This window comes from Cygnus olor, chromosome 2 (genome assembly GCF_009769625.2).
Source record: "Cygnus olor isolate bCygOlo1 chromosome 2, bCygOlo1.pri.v2, whole genome shotgun sequence".
Classification (NCBI taxonomy): domain Eukaryota; kingdom Metazoa; phylum Chordata; class Aves; order Anseriformes; family Anatidae; genus Cygnus; species Cygnus olor.
Window position 1 is genome coordinate 65286370 of NC_049170.1, and position 19934 is coordinate 65306303.

General features: G+C 39.3%; 1 protein-coding gene across 3 annotated transcripts in view; it reads right to left on the reverse strand.

Annotated features, from left to right (window-relative positions):
* PHACTR1 (phosphatase and actin regulator 1) overlaps positions 1–19934 on the reverse strand; it is a 376918-nt gene that overhangs the window by 322847 nt on the left and 34137 nt on the right. Inside the window, exon 1 of one of the 3 annotated variants that reach the window (XM_040546891.1) lies at positions 11458–11556. The exons of the other annotated variants lie outside the window; for them this stretch is intronic. The gene's annotated coding sequence lies outside the window, so the exon portion shown is untranslated. Of the gene's footprint in view, positions 1–11457; positions 11557–19934 lie in introns of those variants that run through there. 3 annotated transcript variants of the gene reach the window in all.

A 19934-nucleotide genomic window follows, 5' to 3' on the forward strand; every position in this document is an offset into this window, starting at 1 on the left:
AATGACCATTGCATAATCAACCATCTTGATACATTCATCCATTTCAGGGATTTATAGCTCACTTTAAATTATTGTGCAGTAGTTCTGACAGCTGCCAAGAGCTCTCTCTGACTATGTAATACTTAGCAACAAGAAAGATAACAGTGCCTTTTATTTATATGCTTCTGTGGCATTCATCGCCATGAGGGAAATCCTTGCCTGCCTGGTTACAAAGCCTTTAGAATGGTAGCATAGGCCCACATTTGACCCTCAGTCCCTCAAATAGGGAAATCCATTACCTCCAGTTGAGCTGAAAAGCCTGCATGTCTAGAAACATGTTCAGGTGAAACAGATCTGTTCTGTGTTGAATATAGTCCCCAGATCAGGGTTCACATATCCTTGAAGCTCATTCTGAAAGTTTGGCACTGAACATTTGAAATAATGTAGGGTGCATTGAAATGTGTTCTCTGTCTTTGTTTCCAAGAACATCAGAGCACCCCACACGGCAGGACAGGGAAGTGCAACAGCAGCCAGAACCAGAAACTGCTTTCCAGTTGTTTGAAAGCTTCCCTGTGCTCTACCAACCCCTGAAGCCAAACTTGCAAAACCTCTGCTATTGGCCAGACCTCTTATCAGCACAGATCCCTATGTCCCCATAATCAATGCAATGGTTTTGTAATATACACAGATACGCCCAGAGGACTAGACTGAGATTGAACTCTTTGTGAGGTAGACTATAAAACCATCCAACCGACCTCAGAAAAATATTTGGAGAAACATTGTCATGCTTTGGAAAACTCTGAAGCTGGCATTCCTCATCAGGAGCTTAAGTAACCTACTGCATCACATTTGACTTTTTCCCAAATTAAAAAAAAAAAAAAGAAAACCAAAAAAATCCAACCATCCCTCAAGAGGAAAGTAATTGAACACTTGGCATTTAAAAGAAGTGAGTAGCCTTGTGGTTTTCTAACAGTCAGATACATGTAGGCAAGAGGGCTGTTTTTTTTTTTTTCCTACCCTGAATTCTCTATTGAGAACATAACTGTTACTGTAATGACTCAGAGCCTCAGGAAAAAAAAAAAAAGAAGAAAAAAAAAAAAGTCTGCTGCTGACAAACATTAATACTAACCTGAAAGAAAGTGGGAGAGAGAATGTAATGTGTGACTGAAGAAGTGTAGGCAAGGTGATTATTACAGAGACTTGTTTCCTGAGGGATACATTCAGAATAAAGGAAGAATATAAAAGTTTAAGCCCCTAAGCTATGAAAAGTAGTGTGTTTTTTTTTTTTTAAATCATAATTATCAGTTTTGTGCTTAGATATATTAAAAAGAGAGGATTGCTAGCAAAATTAGGACACAAATATGTTCTCTATTTCTTATTTGTAATGCAAGACAAATGTGTCACACAGGACACGATAAAACAAAAATATTTAAATGAGTGTTACATGCGCTTCACAGTGACAGAGACTAACGCTGATGTTTTCGGAAGTTTCGACAGATTTTGTACAAATCCATTTTGGTGTCCCCAAGCTGAAACCACTTCCGAGTTATAGAAGAGTTATCAAGAATAAGAGGAACTCCCAGTGTGGATGTATTTGTTTCTGATATTTCTGCCATAAGAATGATCAATATCCAGAAACACTGAAGAGAGTATAAAGGTAGTTCTGGCTCTTGAAATCAGTGGAAAGTTTATTTTTGGCTTTTGTAGCATCAGGGTCACATTCTCATTATTTAGCTCTGAAGCAAGCATTGCACACTTTCCAAAGCAGAAAAGATGATCTTGAAAAGAGAAAGCTTCAGCATCCAGTGACACGAACAAGAAGTTCAAAAAGTTATTATCTGAGAAAATCTTAAAATGCTGTCACGGAGAACAAAGGTTAGACACCCTGCATAGAAGAAGTCTATTCTAAGATGATATATGGCACTTTGATATGCCTTCATTTGAACATAAACATATTAGGGAAGAGAGATTTTGGGAGCACACGTATATTAAAGATGAGTTCTTCAGTCCTTATACAGGCAGAAATTCTTCCGCATTAAATAGACTTCGTCATCTTCCTCAATTACATGATCAGATTATTATTTTTTTCCCTATAACAAACCATACAGGGAAAAAAAAGACAAAAAAATACATTCCCAAATTCATTCCCACAGGTGACATGGGGGGTAAGCAGAGAAATGCAGAGCTGTCTAGAGCAGGGAACAGGATGAAACTAGTAAAACAGATTTTTTGGTGAAGCTTTCCTCCATAGCACTGCCAGTACACAGCAGTCATGGAGGGGGAGGTATCCCTTTTGGCTTCCTTACTTTTCTAGGAGTTTTTGCAAGGGAACTTTAAAAGGTTCAAAGGAGCAGCCAAAAAACGTAAGAGGAATCCAGCAAAATCATCCATCCTCTACACCTTCTTAGGACTGAGCAGTCCCCAGAGCTTACACTAGCCCCGACACCAAGGATGGTGTGATTGCTGAAAACAGGATAAGGAATGATTTTAATTTGCCGTTGATTAAAACACCAGTGCATGTACCAACGAATACAGTCTTAACCTTCATCAAAAGAGGGGTAAAACCCAACACAGGGAGACTGAAAACAAATGTGTATTTACAGTCTTTACAGCCTTCTGATGGCCTTTGAGAAATTGCACTGCTAGTGGATCATTCCTAAATCTAGTTTCAGTTGGCTGCTGGTTGTAAGTGGGATAAACAACTCTGAAATAACTGAGCAGCTGGACATAAGCAGTGTAACATGATTAAATTTGATAAAAACCTAGGAACTGCAATCTGGTTAGAACGAAATCAAATGAATTCTTGCCAACTGAATTTATGTAAGGAAAAGATGTAACAATGGAGTATAAATGAAGTTACAAAGTATAGTTTGTATATGTCAAATAACATGATGAGATTTAATATTCATGGGGCACCAAGCATACATAGATAAATAATGCATATGAATGCCAGTCTCTGAATAATTTACATAAAATCAATCTCCTTTCCTGTTTCTACATTGTGCTATCCTCCAAAAACTGCATCAACTTCCGATACAGTTTTCAAAGATTTTCAGACTGCATTTTTAATGTTTCACATCGCTAGGAGAATAGATCAACAACAAGAGCTTCAGAAAAAAACATCCACCTGTCTTTTGTTTCCTACCCTGCACTGCCCTTGAGCTACTGAAAAGCCACATATTTTGCAGTAGGAACATTTACAGGACTTGTAATGAAATGTGTGAATGTAATTGACAAAATCATCCTGATACCTCAAGCATTCCTGGACACATATCACTGTACCTCAGTACTGGAGTCATTCCAAAGATTGCATCTGCCTTTTACTTAGCTTGGACGCAGTTTTCTGTGTGCAAGTTGGATATTTTTGTGCATTTCAAATATGTAAGTACATGCAACTACATATTGCTGTGCTTTCCTGACTTTAATCAAAGGATTTGATCCTGCATAGCGCAGAGCTACGCAATGTCAAAAATGACGAGCAAAGTAGCAAGCCAGAGGAACCTAATTCTTTCTTAATGACAGCAAGACTGTAGAGCTGTCAAGTTACTTCTGCCTTGTGGCAAAAGTATGGTCTAAAAGAGGAATATGTACTGTAGCTATGTGCTCCATTAGCATGATGGGGACTACAGTAGTTCTCCTGTCTCCTCAGACATGCCTGTTTTCTGCCCACGTCCTCCTCCTTTTTCACCACACACTGCAGACTTGGGAGAGCACTTCAAGCTCTTCATGTTGCTCATGATTTCAAAGAATTTCTGCTTGCCTTTGAGGAAAACCACTTTGCACTTTCAGTGGGAATCTGTAGGACTAACACCAAATTTGCATTCCAACATGGAATATCTGATGCAGATCTTCTCCTCCAGTTCCTTTAACTTGACAGAAGATCAGGTCTTTCAGCACAATGTTGGACCAGAGCTGGTTTCTAAAAAACAACATTAGCTGAGGACAAATCTAGTGTCTTATGGGTTGCACTTATTTTCAGTCAAACCCTTTGAGAAAAAATAATATGTTGATTCTGTTGCCCACCTTTCACTAATTATTGGAGACAGTACAATCACATGAGGTGCACCCGCATGAACTGTCAGAACAGCATGTACAGAAAGGCGGCAAATAATTGCCTTGATGAGTGACATTTCACAGTCTATGGGTGGCCTTCTCAAGATGTTTGCTGAGTGTCCCCCCAGCTGATAAGTAATTTTAATAAAACATTGTCTTTAGGAGAATGAAAAAGGCACGTGTGTCACAGCCCAGAGGCTAGAGTTTTTATTTTTTTTAAATAATTTCACAGGTGCTTGACTGAAAACTTACTAAAAGTCAATGGAAAATGTACTGCTTCAGTTTCATTCCTTATGGGCTAGATCCTTCTCTTATGGGATTCTTTAAGAAACACTGACAGTTATAACATTAAGCCTCCTAGTTAGATCTTATTTGTGTGTTATATAGTAGCCATTTCTGAAACATTTACCTTTTTTGGTAGCAACAACAAAAACTGTCCCTTGTATGGCACACATACAATCCACACACAACTTCCAGGGACCTGAATGCCAGCAAAGAGCACAGCTGGTGCCCTGCTCTTGGTCATGCTTGACATGAGAGAGAGTTTTAACATCAGATAGTTACAGGCTTAGATGACATGTTGTGATACGACTTGCACCTCTTAGCTTTTTGACATGATTGTGTGGGAGTTCATAGCGTATCTGTAAATTGAGGGCTCATGTTCTGTTGATTTCCAGTATTCAGACCAAGCAAACGTGGAAGAGAGCAAACAAACAGAAAAGCCTGGCCTGAAAACCAGGTCTTGTCAGTTCTGTTGCAATCAGGGTGTGCACAGCAGCAATTGCAGGACAAAGTTTTCCTTGGGTTACTGCTGCACAGATTTACAGATAGTGCACAGGAGGAGGGGTTGCCTGATAGCTTGCACAACAGGAAGAAATGTGAAGCTTGGAGCAGCTGTGGAAGTTCAGTCCTGAAGCTACAAAGATACATATTTTGTAGAGGTCAGTGCCTCCGCAGAGAAGTGAAGGTGATGCCTGGTCTGTTAACATAGCCCCACTGTGTTTTTAAGAGAAATATGACTTTAATACATTCCTCTCCTGTATAAAAGACTCCCAGGGTAATAATAACAATGAAAAGCCCTCCCCCCAGTGTTTTCTTTTTAAACACATCAAGCATCAGAAAAGCTGTCATTTTAGACCAACTTCTGCCCATCCCTATGGCAACTAATGGAAGCATTTAATACTATATATACAAAATGTAATTTGCTCCCCCGCCATCTCTAGTTTTACTCTTCTTTTTATGCTAAAATTGCTCCATGACGCCTACAATGTTTGGAAAATGCTTCTGAAGTGACATGCATAAGAGGTTCAACGTCACTGGAAAAAAAAAGGCTCAAGTGACCAATTAAAAATGGTGGTTTTGAAAATGCAGTTGAGGAAACAAAGACCAAAAATATATTGACTGAGCGGTCATATTTGTAGTTTTCAAAAGCCCAGTATTAAAACTAACAATGCCTTTGGAAAAGAAGAGAGGGGGTGGAAATCAAACACTGATGATCATACCAGGAGCAGTTACAGTATTTAATAGATTTGCAGGCTGCAATCAGAGGTCCCTGTCATACAAAAAACTTTCAAAGCTACTAAGCAGTCTCTGGAAATCCTTCCTCTGCCTGTCCCCTCAGCAAGGACAGCTGTCACCTGCAAAGTCCTTTGACTAGCTTTATAGTAGGCTTAGAGAAATGAACAATTGTGCAGAATTTTTTGCCTCTTAGTGGTGCCCAGCATGGGCCAGAAAGAGAGAAGTACAAACCGACTTTGGAGAATGTTTTTTTCCAGTGTTTCTTTTGGGGTGTACAGAGGAACGTGAGCTTCTGCTGCAGAGCTAAGTGGAAGCAACACCATTTGAATTGTGGCTGAAGCCAGCCAGTGCTAGGTACATCCTGTAAATAACCTTTCTTGCAGCTTCCTTGTGCTAGTCCTCCAGCGCACACAGGCATAGACCATTGGCAAGTACCTATAGTATATAGTATATATACCTCCAAGTGTGATTCAATGAGATGAAGGCATAACCAAGTGCATTTTTATCAAGGGAGCCACATTTCAAAATAAAGTTAAGAGTAACTGACCAGGCTTTCGCAAGGTTTGGCCCCATATGAAAGACTGCCTCTCTGGAACCACAAGTGGTGGGGAGATAAAAATAGAAACATGCTGAAAATGGGTAGGACAGAGGCTAGAGGAAGCAGACAACTGCTGTGTGGAGTGAATACTGCAGCATGCTATAAATTAGTTGGCAGTAACCCTATGATGTGTATTTAATGTACTTCTTGTTTGGCTTGTACAATACTACAAGAAGCTCAGGTTGTTTCATGCATACAGACAAAAACAGTCTCAGGTCCTAAACTGAAAATCACTTACTCCATCAAAGACCTGGTATTCAAGCTGTTTTAGAATTAGGATAGAGAAGGCCTCTAGCAGGAAACCATGGAAGAAATGTATTTTATACCCAAGTTCCTCAAACACTATTCCACAAAATCATCCAACAACATTTTTTTTTCCTTTTTTTTTTTTTCCTTCTCCTCATGTGGCTGAGCAAGGAACCTGTACAGCATATGTGTGTACCATGGCTTGCTTCCCTTCCTTGGCAGGGCTGTACAAAGGGGACGAGTGGACTTGGGCACCACCCCTTATCCTGCTCATCCAGGTTCACACAGCCAGGGAAGTACTTCAGCTGGGAAGCTATTCTCCCAGGGCTCTGTATTTTGTCAGCAGCCAGCAAAATTCAGCTACTCCAGAGGTTACATCAGAGCAATCCAAGAGAGCCTCCTGCCTCCCTTTCCTCACTGCTTTTCTGAGGAGCCTGTGGAAATGATCTCTCCATGAGAATTTTCCTTTTCGTCCTTCAGACCCAAAGTGGCTGGTCATTTGTTCTTCAACATTCATGACTCACAGAGAGGCTTCAATGGATCTTATAAATGACAGTGAGGCATCTGGGTGTAGAAATAAGGGAGAATAGGCTGTTCTTGACTTAGGTTTAGCTCAAAAATGGGATAAGCTGTACTACTAAATTAAATTGTGTCTTAACCAAAGGGAATACAGGGACAGTATCTGTAACAGCTCTCTGTTGTATTTGTCAGGCTCCTTTAGCCAAATGCTAGCACTGCCGAAATCAACGTGTTTTATGCCTGAATTCTGTGAGCCCACTGTTTGACCCCATGTGAATAGCACATACTGGGAGACATTAACATTTTTTAGTTAGGTGAACTTTCACTACCAGGCTGTAATTTTCCTCTCAATGCCTGGAGCCTATGAGAAAATGCAATTTGCCGGAAACAATTGTAAAAGCCTGAGGAGGTAAGGACTGGAACACACAAATAGTATGTGTTTATTAAAAGAAAGATGTAGTGTGCTCTCCAGAAAAGGGATTACTGTGGAAGGAAAGTCTTTGAAGGCAGCACTTAATGTGGAGTTGCAGTCTAAACGACAAACAGCATAGTGGAATATATCAACAAAAGGACAATGACCAACAGTAACAAAAGCACAGATTCACAGAAACACAAGACAGAAGGGGACCTCGAGATATTATCTCTTCTCTGTGCAATGAGGCAAAATTAACCTCACCTAGCTCATTCTTCACTGATGTTTCTCTAACCTCCACTTTAAAACCTCCCTTGAAAGACAGCACAACCTTCCTGGTAGGCCTTTCTAGTGTTACAATACCCTTAGGGTTCTTATTTCCCTTCTTAAAATTGCCCGATTTCTTTGCTACAAATTGAACTTTTTTTTCCCTTTTCCTCTGGTGCATATAGTGAATAATTGAGCAACATGATGTGACTAGAAACACTCATGTAGAAATAACTTATTCAATTACTTTGCTGAAGGGAGAATTACAGTCTTCTCTGGGTGACTAGAAAGCCACCATGAGACTGTGAAATGGGAGAACCTTTGAAAGAGCACAGCTGACCATTTTCTTCTCAACGAAGAACGTGTATGAGATGCTCAAAGCAAATCTGCGTAGCCCCTCAAGCACTCTCCTCTTCAATCCCTGTTTGTCTTCTGTAAAGACGTTTTCCTAAGTTTTGTCAACTCAGAGAAGGATTTTGTTTAGTTTATTTAATAGTCCATTGAACTATCCAATCATCTGGAGAACTGTGACAGAGAGATACTGCCATTATTCGTTTAAAAGGCCCCAAAGCCTGCTTATCATTACTATTCTAATAAGAACTCTTGTCTTCACATCCAGGACTTCTTTACTCTTACAACTCATGCATATTTCTGTAATAAATAAATTCCTGTCATCTATTCTCAGACCACCTTCTGCCTCTGAGGGTTTCTATACCCACCAGTTTGATTTGTTCCCTCTACGTCATATTCAGTAGATGAAGCTGGGCTGGGGCAATTCCACGTCTGATTCCAAAGGGATTGTAAGATAGAAGGGCTCTGAGACAATAGGCAATCACAGAGGAAAGACACACCCCCACCCCCACCTCCCCAGAAACAAGTATCCAAGTGGAACTGCAGTGATAGGTATTTGATTTGGGTTGGTTAATAAACACTGAGCAGGATAAAAGCTAAAACTTGGCAAGTGTAAAATAGACTGGCTCAAGCATCCCCCTGGGTGCTGTGCCTCTTCTGCTGCAAAAGCTGGGCTTGCCTCTTCGCTGCTGCTGGGGAATTGGAAGAGTTGAAACAGCAACTGCTTCTTCTGGGAGCACTGAAACTCCCCAGCAGTAGCTACTTGGCAAAGCAAAGGATCAAAGCAGAGCTCTGTAGCCACTCCTGTTATAGGGCTCCCTTCCTGCCCTGGCTGTCTGCTGCACTATGAAACATTGCTTTGCCTAAATTTAGAGCTGGCTGTGAGAGCCCAGTCCTGACCTGAGGGGTACAGGAGATCATATCTCCATGACATAATTAACTGAATGACTTCCTTCTGCTGTGATTAGAAGGGACAGCTCCAGCCCAGATGCTCCTCAGTTTGCCGCAGATCTGGATTTTGCTGAGACATTTAGCTAAGCACTGTGTATGTCTGCTTTAAACAATCTTCAGAAAATAATTTACATTTTATACTATTTCACTACTGTTATTCTCCATAATTTGCCTGATTCCCTAATGCCCACAGTCATAACTCAAAAGTCCCAGTGTGTCAGGCAATACAAAAATAATCCCTGCCTGAAAGAATTTAACACCTGAATATTTTCTCATTGAAATCAATAGCAAAAGCTCCTGGGCCTACTTGCTCAATGAGAGAAAAAAAGGGAACAACAGAGAGAGCAGGTGGTTTGTTATCATTAGTTGGATACCGGAGCAGGCCTGCTGCATTTTGCCGTTGTTTTAGCTCACAGGCATAACACACAAGCACTTCTGAGATTTCAGTAAGGTATAACCATGCTGTATTTCTTCCCTAGGTGACCAGGTGCCATGTTCCCCCTTTCCCAATACTTCTTCATTGCTGCTGCTCTTTTGGGATTCATTTTCTAAATATTTCTTCCTTTCTGTAAATTTTCAACTTCTGTTGCTCCACCATTCACTAAGACCCAACCACATGAGATTCAGGACACTAACTTTTGACGATAAGAAGGGGAAAAAATACATAACGTAGACAAGCAGCATAAACAGCACTGTGCTTGCTCTGTGTCCTCCAGGACATGACCATTCTGGCTCCAGCACATGAAGTGGCATGATAATTACAGGCAGGACAATGTCTTTCACATCTTGATTGCTGCCACACATCATCCCCTGCATCAGAGCAAGGGTTGGCAGCTGTAACTTGGGTGCCAGATATTGTCTCTAAAAAGATGCTATAAAGATGAGCAGTGGCATTGAGAGAGGCCTCATTAGGTGGCTGCAATCGTCAGCCTCTGGCTCCCTAACCAGATGCCATTTTTCTGTTACACAGCATTTGGCCCTCATGGGTTCCAACTAGCACATACACAATCTAACTTTGAAAAGTAGAAGCTGGACTGTTCTTCACTCTGATCTGTCTTAGAAATCACTAAGGCTGGGACATACTGGAAGATATACTGAAATACAGGTTCAAGTAAATAGCTGGAGAGGTGTCCCCCCTAGCAAACAGATGAGATGGAGAGACCCATCTACCTATGAAATCGATAGAGAAAGCGGAATTCTTTCCGTCTGGAAACTCTGTAGCACAAAGTGTCTGTTGGGAATGCATACATACAAAAATAGAGATGCATGCATCTCTATTTTACATGTAAAAAAGCATGTAAAACAAACTTAAGCAATAGAAAGTATTTCTCCTTTCTGCCCAGTTTGTTCATCTCCAGTGTGACAAATGATGATCCAATGATGAAACATGGAAATAGCTCCCCTGACCCACATGTACTGCTCTGCCACACATGGACTCACTAAAGCTGCAGAGGTGTGTTTTTCACTCATCTAGCTTTGGAAAAAGTATGCCTTTTCTCCAGTCATTCTTTGGCAAAGTGCAGTATATCTAATTTTGTTAAATTCCAAAACACACTGTGCTTGTACTTGTAGGTGTAAGTAGAATGTCAAGGATGAGTCAAAGATTAATACGTAAATTATAGAGTGCAAAATGGGAATTATAGTTTTAAATATCACATTAAGAACTAGGAAGTATTTACCTAGTCAAAAGTACTACTTGCTCTGTAATTGGCAAAATGCTATTCCTTTAGTTAAAAGAGATTCATTAATAGCTCCAGGTTCAAGCAGGAGAAATGCATAGGATGGAGCGGTAATTCGATGAGAGACTTATACGAACTTTAGCATAACCCTTATTCATCACAGCACTCACTTCAATATAAGGCTACATTTCGATTCTGTCTGCTTCCACTGGTCTGCAGAACAAGGATGAACATAAGACCGTACTTAGGATAACAGCTGCTTGGCTAGTTTCTTTCCTTAAAAGATATTTCTTCTTTCATTATTGCACTGTAAGATTATCAAGTAATAAGTTGTCTGCTTTCACCAATCTACCCCTCAAAAATCTTCACTTACCTTACTGTCCTGTTTTTCCTTCCATTCTTATAAAGCTTTCTTTTGCTTTCTTATTAAAAACAAACAAACAACAACAAAAAAGAAAAAATGGCTACTTTATCAGCAATTTCAAAAACCCACCCAACCAACCAACACAAAGACATACACCTATAAATGATGCTGTCAGTGCTTCCCACTTTCTCATTTTCATCTTTTGCCTCATATCTTTAGTTATTAACTCTCCATGTTAGGACCACTTTTTTTCCCCGTGTGCACACAATGCCTTTATCATACCAGGGGCTTTTAGATGGTCTGGTAAATAAATGAATAAATAAAGCATAAAAGATTAGAGTTTTAGCTAGCTTGTTAATTTCTCACTGTCATTAAGCACATCACATGGCAATGGTTCAAGAATATTTTTTACACTTGGATGAAGACATATTAACGATACCTTATCTGATTTTTAGACTAACAAGTGGAAGTGTTTCTATGATGATTAGAAGCAAGTTTCATCTGCTTCTCAGAGACCTACCAACTACCTTCTGGTTCAGTAATCGATGGCCTGTGAGTCCAGTACTGTTCAAATCCCATGCTTTCAGCTACTGATACTTTGCACTGTTCATTAGCTGCTGAAAAACAGGATATAAAAATAAAACTTTAGGAAACAGACTTATTTAGACTTGTGAACTGAGTGTAGAGAACCCTGCCAAAAAATTATTTTTATAATAAAGGAAAGGAGGTTCATCAGTGAAAAAGTTCCAAAGACCAGATCTTCAAAAACCTTACAAAAATGAAAGTTAAAAATATTGAATAGCTACACACACATACACACTTATTTTTAGGAGAATCTATTAAATAGCACTTCTCTTCATCAGCCAGCTCCAACATACTTTACTCCAAAGCATCCGCTTCATATTTTAGCGAGTCTTAAGATGATATTTACTCTATACTTTACTGTTTAGTCCTCTACTCAGCAGAGCATAGCCTATACAGGCAATTGCTAAAGGAGGTAACCAGAAAAGAAAAACAGAGATGAGAAATCTCAAGGTAAGCTATTGTCCTTGTGCTTCCCAGAAATCCTTGAAAAAGTCAAGACTATGTTTACAGAAAAAAAAAAGTCCAAGCTATCCTCCAAACAGGTTTTTCTCTATAGAACTTCTTGTTTTCCTTCCAGCTATTTCTTACATGAAGGAGACTCAGACACTTATTTTGCTGTCTCCTAATGCAACTCACTTGTTCTAATTTGTGGATGTGTCAGAAAAAAAGTCCTCTATCTTTAGATACAATTCTACTGCCCAAGTCTCTGCTATAAAACTGGAAAGGTGACTAGACAAACTTTGAACTGGCACTTTGTATATGTACATGAAATGGAGGAAATGAAGGTAGCTGAATGTTTATTGTAGCTGAGAGATGGTTGCTATTTTAATTTTTTGGATTCCAATTTAAGCCTCTGCCACATCTACCCCTGAGCATCTCACAAACAAGACAATTCACAGTATGACATTCCTAGGAAATAATGAGGTAGTGGCTATGTAATTTGAAAGTTCAGATTTATTTATTTATTTGTTTTGTGACTGTGCCAAGTGGTATCAAAGCCTGTCAGCATCTTGTTAAGGGGGCAATCCATAGAAAAGAACTAAAGAAAAATCAGAATACATAAGCTTTATTCAAGTGTTGCACAAGATAAAATCACTAATAGGAGCTACCATGTTGAAAGTAGGATTTTGAAAAATCTGCCTATGGCCAATTCTAATTTTATGATTTCAAGGTATAGGAAGGAGACTGAATCACTAAGTAATTAGGAAAAGGAACATGGGCTGGAATTTAACTTCAGTAGTTAGATTTCAACAGCAGTATTAAGGGAAGCTTCCATCCCTGAAAGAGGTCAAAGTCACCAAGACAAAAAGTTTCAACCTGCAAAAATAACAAGCAACAGAAATTATTCTTACTGAAACTTCCTAAAATGGAAAGGGACACTGTGAAACACTTATGTTGATTAAGTTAATGTGAAGCGTGTCTTCTAGTAAGATTTAGAGAATACAAAATTTACGTCTATCATAACAAAATTCCAATAATAAAGGGCCAGTGAGAAGACCATTAGCCCTATTCTTGTGGCTGTAAATAGGAAATGAGATCTCCCAAGCTAGTCAACTGCAAGGGAATTCACACACCCTTTCAGGTACAGGCTTTTGCAGATACATAATCACCTACGTGAATGTGGGCAGTTCACGTGAGCTGATCCCCCTCTGCAGGCAGGCACATAGGAGAATTATAATGAAGTAGCAATTCGCTCTGCATTTTGGCTTTAATTATGATATATAGGAAGAGTTGTTCATCTGCAACATGTTCATAATGGGCCTTACAAATTGTTAGTAACACGAAAAAACATACTGGCATATTAAACCTGAGGACTTTGTGTGACTGCATATGCTGTCTTCCTTCTTACCCCCAGAATACCAAGGTGGTCAGACTGGCTTTCAGAAAGTCATGTGAAAACCCGTTTTGGGATTAAAAGAAGAGTATATGTAACAACCATTAGGAAAGGTTTGCCTTTGCTGGTAACTCTCAGTACACAGTTGGAGAAGTTAAATTAGCCTTTGAGACAGGATTTACAGACCTGACTTTTAAAGAACAAATCATAAAGAATTGAATATCCTTATTTTTCCCCTCTTCTTTCTGCCCTTTTGAACCCTTTTTATCATGATCTCATTGAGCCATCTGCTTCCTGTCTGTATAAAGCAAGCAGTCTGTATGGGTAAGGGTCTTCTTCAGATTATTTGCCGTTGAAAACAAGAAGTGTTACTGGACTGTTTCTAATAATGGAAAATGTGGTTTCTCAGGCACAAATCAAAAGCATGATAAAGAATATTAAAAAGGAGAAACAAAATTTCCAGTAGTTAATGTTCTGATGCAACAAAGTTCAGAATGCCAGCTGTGTATAATCTGAAAGAACATCAAGAGAACATCATAATAAAAGTGAATAGATTCCCTGTTGATCATACAAGAAACCTAAAAAAACAAAACAAAACAAAAAAACCCCCACAAAAAAAAAAAACAATCCATAGGTTAAGTACATCTCAAATTTTGTATGCATCTATAGAAACTGGTCTAGTAACACCTATTCCTGGGGTAGCACTGTTGATTTGCGAGAACACCAGGGGAAGAACACAACCAGAGAGAAGTATATGCATTTCATTACCCTAACATTGAGTTTTGGCTACATTATGCCTAATTTCATTTTGGTCCAAAAAATGTATTAGTGCCTGGAAACTTATTACCATTTATAAAAACCTTCTGTCATCAGAAGGACAGATTATCCCTTGAGCTAACAAGTGCTTTTTTCTGCAAAAAGGATGATGAAACTTGATTCAAAACTCATTCTCTTTTCCACTATATGATGCTGTCCTACAACATCCCTATTTCATAAGACTCATCTTGATAATACCAACACGCAAAGGAAATATGTAGTGGATTCCTACAAACCTGTTACTAGAACAGCCCATACCAAATGTTTGAATTTTTAGATAATGTCTGTTATTTCAATATTTGCTACATAATTGTTATAATAATGACTAAGAACATATTCAATCACTACGCTGTTTGACAAACACCATTTAAAATTGAATGTTGCTTTTTTTTTTTTTTTTTTTTAAAAAAGATACCATCATGTATTGCATACAGTGTCTCTATTAGCAACATTACTGCAGCACAATTTCTTTTCTGGTTGTCCTCTTCTTGCTCTAAATTCTTTCTTGTTATTACTGAAAGGCAGGAGTACTTCTACAAAGGCTGATGAGCATACTGTGACTATACGCATGCTGGAAGGCAAAACTTAAATTTCCAGCATACTACTAGATTATGCATTTCTGTGTACATGCAAAAATACATACTTGTTCATGGAACTCTGATACTTCTGGAAGTCAACATCTGTTCACAGAAGTGGCTATTGGCATGCACTTATCTGTGAATCACTATGCAAATATATGCAACTGCAGTAAAAGAAGTCCCTAGAAGATTTGAAGAAATACATTTACTTTTGCAGAGTTAAAATTTTGAGGTGACTAATGGGCCCATTGTCACAACCCGTATGGAAGCCGGTTACCTACTTTTTCCACTGAGAAGGTAAAATATTATTCTACAAGAAGCATAAGATTTAACACAGAAATTCCCAATTCTGATATTGTTTTGATTAATCCTGTGTCATTGTGGATCAGTACAGTATGTCCCCAAGGGAATCAGGCCCAGACAATGAAAGTGGTACAGAGTGAAAGTGATATTATTTACCAGAAAGAGTGGATCCTCTATTGGTAGACACTGTTCAAGAGACAGTAGAATAATCATCTAGAGATGCCTTTATAAAAATCAATCCTCTGTTCACACTCATGGAACCATGCAACCAAAGAGTCAGTCAAAACAATGTTCTCTTAGCTGCTTGTTAATGGTGCTGGTCAGATGATTGTGATTAAGGACCAACCAGGATAGTCCTGACTGAGGCTGATTTCATGATGTTTCTTAAAAGAAATGCATTGCTCTGCTAAATATTAAAATTTTTTTCTACGTGGAGAGCTGCTAGTATGGGCTATAACTTTTCAGGACCTATGTCAGAATGCTAAAAGCTTTAAACAACCTGTTCAGAGCTACTGCTTGATAATGAGTCAGCTGCTTCTACGCTGGACATTGTACAACAAGCACAAGTAATCTTGCCCTCCGATCATGCCCTGTCAAACCACAGGGGGCTAAAGAAGTAGCTTAAGACATGGGCTTAAGCAAAGGCATACACCCTGCTTTAAAAAGCAGATTAAGCATGCGACAGATGCTTTGTGACAATTTACAAGCAGTATATGCTGACCTGTTTTTTGTGACGTTGATTTTATGATTATGTTGGTTTGATTTAATTCAAAGACACAGACAAAACCTGAAATATTTGTTAAAAGTAATATACCTGCTGATAAACACCCTCAGGTCAGTTAGTGATAAAACCAGAATTGTCAACTGTGAAGATCCTATTTCTGGGCTCCAGTCAAGCTGCTAAAATTTCTTTGGCCAGCATTGGAGACTAAGATCAAAACAACTCCAATGACTATACAAACTGTTCACAGGCCAAATATTAAGAAGCCAAATAAATTGCCATAAAGTTCAGCTGGTGAAAGCTAAAGGAAACTTGCATCACCCTGTCACCATAACATTGTAAAGAATAAAGATATCTTCTGCTAATATAAGACACCCGAAGTCATTCTTCCGTGCTTGCTTTTCTCTCTATTGCTCGTATTGTTTTAAGACCTTTCCATGTTCAGGATATATTGCCTGCACCCATAGGTTGAGCTTGAAGGATTCATGAGGAATCACTGTGCTTGGAGGTTTGAGGGTATAGAAATCATGCTATTATGCAGCAAGTAGGGACGCAAACCCCTGCACAAAGGGGCTCAGCTCAGAGGCTCCAGATGAAGCTTGCTCTTACTGATATAAATAGAAGCTTACAGTGTTATCATTAAAATAATTTGCCCCTCACACATTGAAACCTTGAATACATTCATACAACAACTAAACAATGTGAATTGATTCCCCTACAATTGATCTGATAGTGTAGAAGACTTGCCTATAGATTACCAGGGGAAACCTGCAGGGGAACAGGAAAGAGAAACTCATCACAGTCTACAGCTTCCTCACGAGGGGGAGTGGAGGGGCAGGAACTGATTTATTCTCTTTAGTGACCAGTAATAGGACCGCAGGGAATGGTGCCAAGCTGTGGCAGGGGATGTTCAGGCTGGATATCAGGAAGAGGTTCTTCACCAAGAGAGTGGTTGCACACTGGAACAGGCTCCTCAGGGAGGTAGTCACAGCACCAAGCCTTTTGGAGTTTAAGAAGCATTTGGACTGTGCTCTTAGTCATATGGTCTGAATTTTTGGGTAGACCTGTGTGGAGCCAGGAGTTGGACTCGATTACCCTTATGGGTCCCTTCCAATTTGGGATATTCTATGATTCTATGAAGATGTACTCTGAGTCCCGTGGTGAAGATAAAGGCAGTGGAGTGTAGACAGAAAAATTCCCAACAAGTTCAATGGGGTCACTATTTCCTCTGGCATGTCTTGCTTTTTCTATTATTGCTTCTTCTAGCTGACCTCATCATGAGGTACCTTTGCAGGCACCATGGTGATGTTCAACCTCCCATAGCCAGTGAATATGTGCTCCTTGTACATACCAGAAATTCAGCCTTCAGCTTGATCCAGAGTTCTGTGTTCGTCACTGCACTAGTTACATGACAAATAGCTCCATTTAAGCATTTTCTCACTGTGTCATCGCACACTGATATCTCACTGCTGACACCAACACATAGTGTATCTTGCTGTTCTGCTCACTTGTGGGTTATCCATTTGCTGGGGATAAGTGCTGTAGCCAGTGCATATTCTGACATTTGAAGGATTATACAGGGCAGAAGGTTATAGAAATAAGTTACTATTAACATTTTCTATGTCATCCAGATCATAGCTGGTCTGAAATATCAAGTGAAAAAGCTTCTATGCTGTGATAGAGAAATATTTTTTGAATTTGGGTCAATTTTACCAAAGCATCTGTTCTTAGAAATAGCTGTGGTGGGGGTGCATGACAAACAAACCTGAAAAAGTCAAAACATTGTACTCTGACATTTTTGATAGTGATATATTTTGCTTCAAGCACAAAACAACTTTTTCATTTGAAATGACTTTCAAAAAGTATTTTAAAATAATTATTCAAAAAGCTCAAATTGAAAAACACACTCTGTTTCAGACCAATCAAGACAGTTCTTTACCACAAGTGATTCTTTTTAGTTCTTCATTCTGTGATTTTTTTTTTTTTTAAATATTCATCATCTGAAATCAAAATTACTTCTTTATTTTTCTATGGCTGCCAGCAAATCAAGAAACCCTTCTTCACATTCAGCTGTGATCCTGGACCCAATTTAAAAGAATATTTAAACATGTCCTCAACTCTAAGGCTAAGGTAAGTACCTGTTCAGGTTCTGCACTGAATAACTATGAATTCCAGGTATGTCAAACTGTTAAGCTTAGCAAGGCCTCAACAGCTCCCCTTTCCCCTCTTCAGATCTTACAAATAATTTTACTTCATTGCCCAGTGGAAAGACAAAGATGGTGTTTTAGAAATTATGAGAAGATGACACATTTCAAAGATGCTGTTCCTGACTTTTTGGCCTTAAGAAAGGGAACAAATAAAACAAGGTCAACAATTCTGTGTTTAGAGATTATGTGAGTTTTCTTGGGCATCTGAAGGGTTCTTCTCCTCTGATAAATAATATCTGTGTGAAAGGATGGATCTAAAGGCACAGAAGCAAGGACTGAGTAAAAAAAAAAAAGGACTTTTTTTTCTTTTTTTCCAGAAGATGTCTGACCAATTAAGTTACCATTATCCCTGCTCTGCCAACCAACCTCTATACAAATTGATTAGGCAATCAAGCTTAAGCTGAAGTCCAGTTCTTCATTTTTGTATAGTTTAAACATGTTTTGGAACAGACTAGGCTCCATTTGTATATACATATATTTAAAAAAATAACACATTTCAATATAAAACACTTTTCAAGCTGCTTATATTTTATACATACACATGCATTTCACACATCAGGGGAAGAAGCATGCAGAACCAACCACAAGCAGTTAACAGACTCCTAGCACCCTTCCTTTGTTCAGCTCCCACAAGTTTCTGCTGCTGGTGGGTGTAGGTCTTTTGAACTTCTCCAAAGCAACAAAAGACTGTAGATCAGTGCATTTAACCACATACTTTCCTGAGTTGCAAGCAGAACAGCTCTTGACTTGAAGAGGAGCATGCATCCAAGGACATGCTGGTGAGCAGCTCACAGCATTCCTGAGGGCTTCTCTGTTTATTCTGTACTTGTTTATCAGTTTCAATGAGTCACTTGTATCCAGAGTATCTGAATGCCTCAAACATCTCTCAATGTACTTGCCTTACCAGAAGGAGGAAGGGAAGTACCGTGAGCTTTGCTGTTTGGGTGAAAAAGTGAGATGAGTTGGTGTGACCAGAAGAACGCTAGAGAGTTTGCCCACCCTCCCGTGCACAGGGAGTTGCCTCTCTGTAAGAGGTACCTGTTGTATTCCACATCCTCATCTCCTCATCCTAGATGCTAAACACCGCTGAATTCAGCTCTTCTAACTTGCTGTGGGGCCCGTTTTCTATAGATAATGAAAAACTGGTCTAATGCTTTGTAATGTTTTTGACAGACACAGTCATTATGAAATATTTCCAAGCTATTGCAGAGGCAGAAAAAGAAAAGAAACTACTGTTGCTAGGACTGCAGCATAGAAGCTTTCCAATATTTTAGATAATTAAAAGAAAGAAAAAAAAAACTTGGAAAAGGAAGGAAGTGTGAGGGAAGGGGTAGGAAACTAAGAAAGCCAGAGCCAAGAATCTGTGGAAATAGGAAAGACTTTTTAGATGAGAAGACAGTGCAGACATAGACTACTATCCAGGAAGGTAGAAGAGAACTTGAACTCATATTTGCTACTACTTATAGACTTATTGAAGCATACAACAATAAAATAAACACTTACCCACGTCATTACATCAGCTTCATAACACACCCAAGAAATTCTGCTCCTGCTTGGCCAGAATAGGACATAGAAAACCTCCGTCACACATTCGCCTAGTCCAAATCAAGCTGGTAAATTGCTTAATAAATGCAAACAGAAAAAGCAAAATTTTCAGAAAGGCTACCTGAACTACTCCTGTACCAGATAAAGGGTAACCCACTCTTATCAGGTGGAGATCATTTCCCCTTGCTGTAGGGAATCAGTGAGACTCTGACTGGGGCAGCTGGTGGCCCCATCCAGGCTGGGTTCACTGTCCTTCAATACAAGCGATAGCCTTTGAAAGGTTAGGAATTGCCTAGTGGTCAACTCAGCTGGAAAAAAAAAACAGCATATGATGCACCTGGAGCAAGCATTGTCCCACTAAATCACAGGGTTGCATGTGTTGTTTCCTGGAGTCAGGAGCAGAGCAGA